The sequence below is a fragment of the Sorex araneus genome, chromosome 1, assembly GCF_027595985.1.
Source record: "Sorex araneus isolate mSorAra2 chromosome 1, mSorAra2.pri, whole genome shotgun sequence".
NCBI classification, from domain to species: domain Eukaryota; kingdom Metazoa; phylum Chordata; class Mammalia; order Eulipotyphla; family Soricidae; genus Sorex; species Sorex araneus.
In genome coordinates, this window is record NC_073302.1 from 142,082,410 (window position 1) to 142,088,561 (window position 6,152).

Here is a 6,152-nt window from a genome sequence, read left to right on the forward strand (position 1 = left end):
CATGTTTGGTCACTCTTGATTCATTCTCTGATCTCTGGTTGCTGCTTTTCATTATACTCTCAACACAAACCTGGTGCAGGTAGGGAGAAACAAAATGTGGAAAATCTTGTTCTTGTTCATTTTGTCCTTCTGCTGCTTACAAGCTCTTTGACACTGGAAGTGACAGGTGTCCCTGAATCTCTCTAATTCCTCAAGTCTGAGGTTTCATTTAATGTCATCGGTGGTGCCAAAGTTTCATGGTAATTTTAGCAGGGGGTGGGGTGGGTGGCAGGCAGGGGCTTGGCTCCCTCCTTATGAAAGGCATTTCATGTTCCGGATCCCTCCAAATAGGTGAGCAACCTTCCCATTGCTTGCCGTTGTCTGCAGCCGCTCAAAGGCCGAAGAGAGACAGCAACAGTATTCCCATCCCTCCAAGGAGCCTACCGCAGACTATTAGCATTTATCGACTTTGGCTCTGCTGTTGATTGTTAGGATTTGTCCTGAAATGCTTTAATATATGTTTGAGTTGCAATGTTACCCCAGCTGAAAGAACACTGATTCTGAGGCTATGTTTGCAGTCTGGGCTGTTCTAGAGAGAGGTAACAGAAAGAAACACACAACAACTCGACAAATGGGGCTGTTGGAGGGAACCAGGGTGATATTGAAGAGAGCTCACTTTTGTGCGTTTCACTGATTTAATTTTATTAGTTGATGCAAATGATCTAGTCTACATTATGTAAAACAAAGGGACAAGAAAATGATCCCCATGTCAACCTCAGGATGTCTGACTAAAAATTCCCATTCAAATCATTCCCTAAAAATGATCAGACACTGAATTCATTATTTTTTTGACTTTGACAAAAACCAGTCTGCATAAAGCAGCAGCCCCATGAGGTTATGGATAAACCAACCCCGTTAAAACTTCAGCATTTTCATGTCAGTCACAGGTTTTCTTAAGGGCCAAGTCACTGTTTAAGGACTAATGTATTTGGAGTGGGGAAAAAAATCACAGTGTTATTAGGCAGAATCCTCTTTATACACAGGGATTGGATCAGTTTGACCCTGATTGTGTTGCCTGCTTTATTGTCCTACTTCAAACACGGGGCCCTGGGCGTCATCTTAAAGAAGGGCTGATTGAACTGTCGGCCTGACACTTGTCAGCTGTGGATAATACGGGCTTCAGTCCGTCATGCTCACACAGAAATGAACCATGACAGAGATAGACTGTTGAATAGAAAAAGCAGTTTTACTCTGGATAACCTTTCTTGAATAAATGCAACAAATAATAAAGTCTGAAAAAGAGGACATGTACCTTCGGAAAGCAGCAATATTCAGAACCAAATGGTTATTATCTTGGGGGGGAGGGGAGAGCAATCAAAAATTTCCCATTTAATCAAAGCCTATGATTGAGAGAAAAGGGAAAAGTGCAAAGATTACAATGAAAAGGATGGCAGTTGAATCCGTAAAATCTCCAATATGATATCACATAACAAAACCCAGCGACAGCTCACCAGGATTGAAAAAAGAAGGCATTGTTTGGGCAGCGAATGGAATCTGCACAATTGTTCTTCGAAAATGGTGGTGCATGTCTTAATTAAAACAGAAGAAAAAGAATATGAAACTCTTTATGTTTCTGGAACACTTCTCTTTTTATTTATTTATTTTTTAAAAGGAACTCCCAGTAGAAATTGCGGAAAGTCTACATTTCAATCAAGGCAGTCAAAAGAATGATTTGAATTTACAGGCCTGTAATTGGAACAAATTGGAAACAAAAGAAAAGCTCCTCTAAGCCACGTGATGTGGTCACAGTTGCTGCTGTGTGCAGTATACTGAGGGGGAAAAAAAAATCATGCTTCTTTAAAGCAAAGCTAATGCCACTGCAGGCTCCAAGCAATTTGCATAAACGTCTCCACCATGATTTTTTTTTATTTATGGGCCCTAAGTTTCTAATTAAATACTAATTAATACTATCACCAGAATTGTCTCCCATCCCCAGCTCTTCATAGCTTTGTCACTTTGATTAATGCACAGTCATTTATTAACTTATTTAACAAGCCGGGGTGCCTCATGACAAACTAGATTAAATTATCCTCATAACAGTCTCATTACTGAAAAAAAAGGGGAGTTTTAAACTTAATAAAAATTATCCTCAATAATGTTAAAGCTTTTTCACCATACCTTTAAAAGATAGAAATAGGTTTCTTGTTTGATTTATAATATATGGAGTTGTATAAAGCATCCATTAATAAAATTTATAAGTTCATTTAAGCTTGCACATTACAGTAGTGCTGTAGCCTTGGGTGCTTATTATTTAACTTTTGCTGTAGTTATGAAGATAATTAATGTCTTGACCAGACAGGGACTAAAATACCCACTAGAATGAGATAATTAGAGACATAAATAATGTTTAGGTTCTTGTGTGCTGCTTTTCAAATTAATTGCTTTGTTTTCCACCCAAACTTAAGAAAGGAGAGTGAGGCTGTGCCCAGGAACCGCAATGAACACGCTGGGCTTCTTTCCGCGGATGGGCAAACGCAGCTAAGTCTCTGGGCTGGAGTGTCTAGGTGTGGAGGGGCTTTGGACTCTTACCCGGGGAAATATTGGCGACCCTCCTTGCTCTCTGGCTCCCTCTAGTGGCCAGGTCCCAGTGGCAAGAGCACCTTGGGGCAAGATGCTTTTGCCACGCGGACCTCGTCGGGCTTCTTAGGGCGCTCAGGGAGTTGAGGTGGGTGAGTGAGAAATGAAAACGGCGGGAGTCTCATCATTAAGCGGTGGGGTAAGCTCATCTTAGTCAGACTCCGAGGAGAAGGAGAGCCCCAGAGGGAGCGGAACCAGCCTAGGGCAGCAAATCTTTCATGCTGACAAGGCAGAACACAGGAAGCTGTGGCTCACGCCCTCCTGGTCTCAAAACCAACCCACTGAAACGCAGCCCTGGATGGGGGACAGCGCCAGTGACCAAGCCCGCGGCTTCGAGAGCGCCTTCTCTCCTCTTTCTTAGTTTCTTGCTCGAATTACACCCCCGTGAAGGTCCTGGGTTGACATGGTCTGAGAGCAGCCGATGAGCGTCTACTATGGTGGTGGGGGGAGTCTGCTGCTGAGTGGAGGATGATTGATTGAGGCAGGAGTGGCTACTGCGATGATTTTCATTCCAGGGGCGTCTGCAGACATTGGGCGGGGCTGTCAGACAAGGGCGATAGCCTCTATCAAAAAGAGGGAGCTGAGACCACCCCCCCCCCAACCACACACACCATGGCTAACACTGACGTCCACAAAACCCTTTGACTTGAGTCAACCAGCCATAGTCTCTCTAGAGCCCCTTTGCAGTGCGGGACAGTGGGTTCTTTGGCGTCTTTAACCAGCCAGGTGACAGCTTTGCTCTTGGTTTCCTGGGTCCTCCCTGCATTTTTGCATTTTTGCCTCCCACTCCAGTTCTCCCACTCGCTCCCTCTCCCTCTCCACCTTTCCCTGTTATCTGGATTTGGAGCAGAGATAACAACAACTCTCCTGGTATAAATAGAAAAATAGCTTGCTTGTCAGAGCTGGGTGGAATTCTGGGAGCCCAGAAGTTCTCTACACTCCTTGGGTTTAGGGCATTTTGTGGTCCCAGTCACCTCAAATTCACAGCCCACTCCTGGAAGATAAAAAGTTGGCAAATATCTGTATTAGTTATGACTCTTGTGGAACAGTGATTAAGATTTCCATCTCGGCAAGTCTATTAGTAGAGGCCTATCAGTAGCTGGTTTCTTTGGCCAAAAATAGAAGAGCAGCAGGCCATCTCCCTTGGACTGACTTGGTTTCCTTGTTTAGCTGAGCTCAGTGGACCATGTCCCCTGCTTGCCCATGTTCATTCCGGACAAGTAGGCCACATTCAATTAAGGGGCCTCTCTAGGAACCTAGCAAGGTGACGGCGTGGATGACAGTGAGAGGACAGCCAGCCAGGAGCTCATGGAGGCCCAGGTGGTGACAGCCCTGTGAGTCTTACTCTCTGAGGTACTTAGTGGCTACTGAATCCCCACAGGCTTACTCTCGTGCCTGGCAGAGTCCTGGCGAGGGGGCAAGAGCAAGTGGTAGAGGACGCAGGCATTACAAAAGCCAGTGTTTTCAAAGCCATGTTTACATGCAGATTTCCTGATTCTAGATTTGGAATTTAAAACAAACAAACATGTTTTGTGGTAAGGATCAAACCCAGAGCGTCATCCACGTGTGCCAAGTGCTCTGGCATTGTGCTACAATTCCCAGCGTGGCGTTACTGAGTCAAGTAGTAGGAGGCCCAGGATTCAGCATTTTTCAAAAGGCCTGTAAGTGACTTTGATATGCAGGGGATGGAGGTGGAATCCACCCCTGGTTATGTCATCTGGGACCAGGAAGCGGTAACTATAAGACAATGACACGAAATACCATTTTCCCTGAAATATCTTCATCATGAGAAAGTGCAGAGCTCACTAGATGCCTTCAGACCCAGTCACCTGGGCTTGCCCCTCCAGGTGGTGATGTGGGAGACATTTCCTGAGAGAGAGCACTGGAGCTGCGAGCACATCTCCCAGGTCCCTTGTCCACAGCCCTTCACACTCACCTGGCCTTGGGCTCCTGACTTGTCTATAGGCCATGAATGTCTCTTTCTGATTGCTGCTGAGTGCTATGTGCTTTTGTGTGTGCATGTGTGAGAGTCTGAGTATATGCATGTGCAAGTCTATATGTATGTGCACTATGTATACATATCTGTATGTATGTGTGTGTATGTGTGCTTGTGTGTGTGGGGGCAGGGTTTTGAAAGACATGGGGATATGGTAGCACCCTGGGTGTGGCTGCTCCAAGCACCTGAGAAAGGCAGCAGCCAGAGTGGCTATTTCCCTCCTCCATTGTAGTTCCCTAGAACAGCCCAGATGTAGGAGAGGCCTTTGTGAAGCTACCTCAACCTTGGAGACTTAATCCCTAGGGCCTGGTTAGTCCCAGTGGGGAAACAAATGCTTTGAGGCCATGTGACTTGCACACAGCTTCAGAACCAATCACATCCCTGATGGGCACCTCCTGACCTGCTGGGCTTCTCCCCAGGGCACAGCTCCATGCCTGTACAACCAGCCAGCCTGAGAGACAGAGACACCACATAGATGCGCAACTCAACACAGCCTTTCTGAGGGTCATGGGCGAGGGCTTGTGTGATGAGGGGTCGTGCTGGGTACAGGGTTACAGAGGAAAGACATTTTCTGGTGAATGTGCTTGACTTGACCACTTGAGGACTGAAAGTGACGTGGCCCCGAGATGGAAAGACAAAGTCCCCCAGCCACACCACCCTTGCATCATGCAGCTTCTTAGCAGAGACCTGGGCACTCATGACTGTATGGGGTTGGACTTTCATGGGCAGATTTGTTCGAGCGGGCACCAGCAACATCTCTCATTGAGAGACTTATTGTTACTGTGGCTAAAAAAATAAAAAGGCAATGATAGGGCTTAGGACTAAGTGACTCCTAAACTGAGGGTGTGCAGCACCAGAGGCATTGAAAATGATCCCCTGGAATGGATGGGGAGGACAGAAGTTCTTATTGTAGTGTCCTTTTTAAATGATGGAACTTCTGTCAATCTGTCTCTGTGACATGTTTGAAAAGAAAGAGAATGTCTGTGTGTCAGTAACATAATTTAGGAATAAATGAATGTCTGAGAGATGGCAGGGACATGTGCTCCATTACTTTTCTTGTTTCATGTTTGATGTCCATTAACTCAGAGACCACTATAGAAGGGATTCTTGAAAAAGCATGGCTGAAATTATGGATACTAGAGTCTAAGTTGGAAGGGGATTAAAGCACAACTGCAAGGGAATTGAGAGAATGGGAGCAAATGAGAAGAATGGGAATAAAGGGGGGGTGTTGAAAGGCAGGTGTGTGGACTGAAGGGAACAGAATGTGGAGTTTAGGAGAACAGATTGGGGATCAGGGAATAGGGTGAGGTAGGAATGACCTAAGGCAGACAAAGCCAGGTGGTTTCAAAGCTGAACTTCTATATAGGGGTAAGGGCCAAGACATTGTGATCCAAGTGGATATTCCAGTGCTGAGTTGATGGTAAACTCTAGGATAGGAAAGAAGATAGGAAAGAATATGGGGTCATTAAGTGGACTGTGGGAAGCATGGGGTAAGGGTGAAGCCAGGTGGCATAAAGAAGAGATGGCAAAAAAAGAAGTG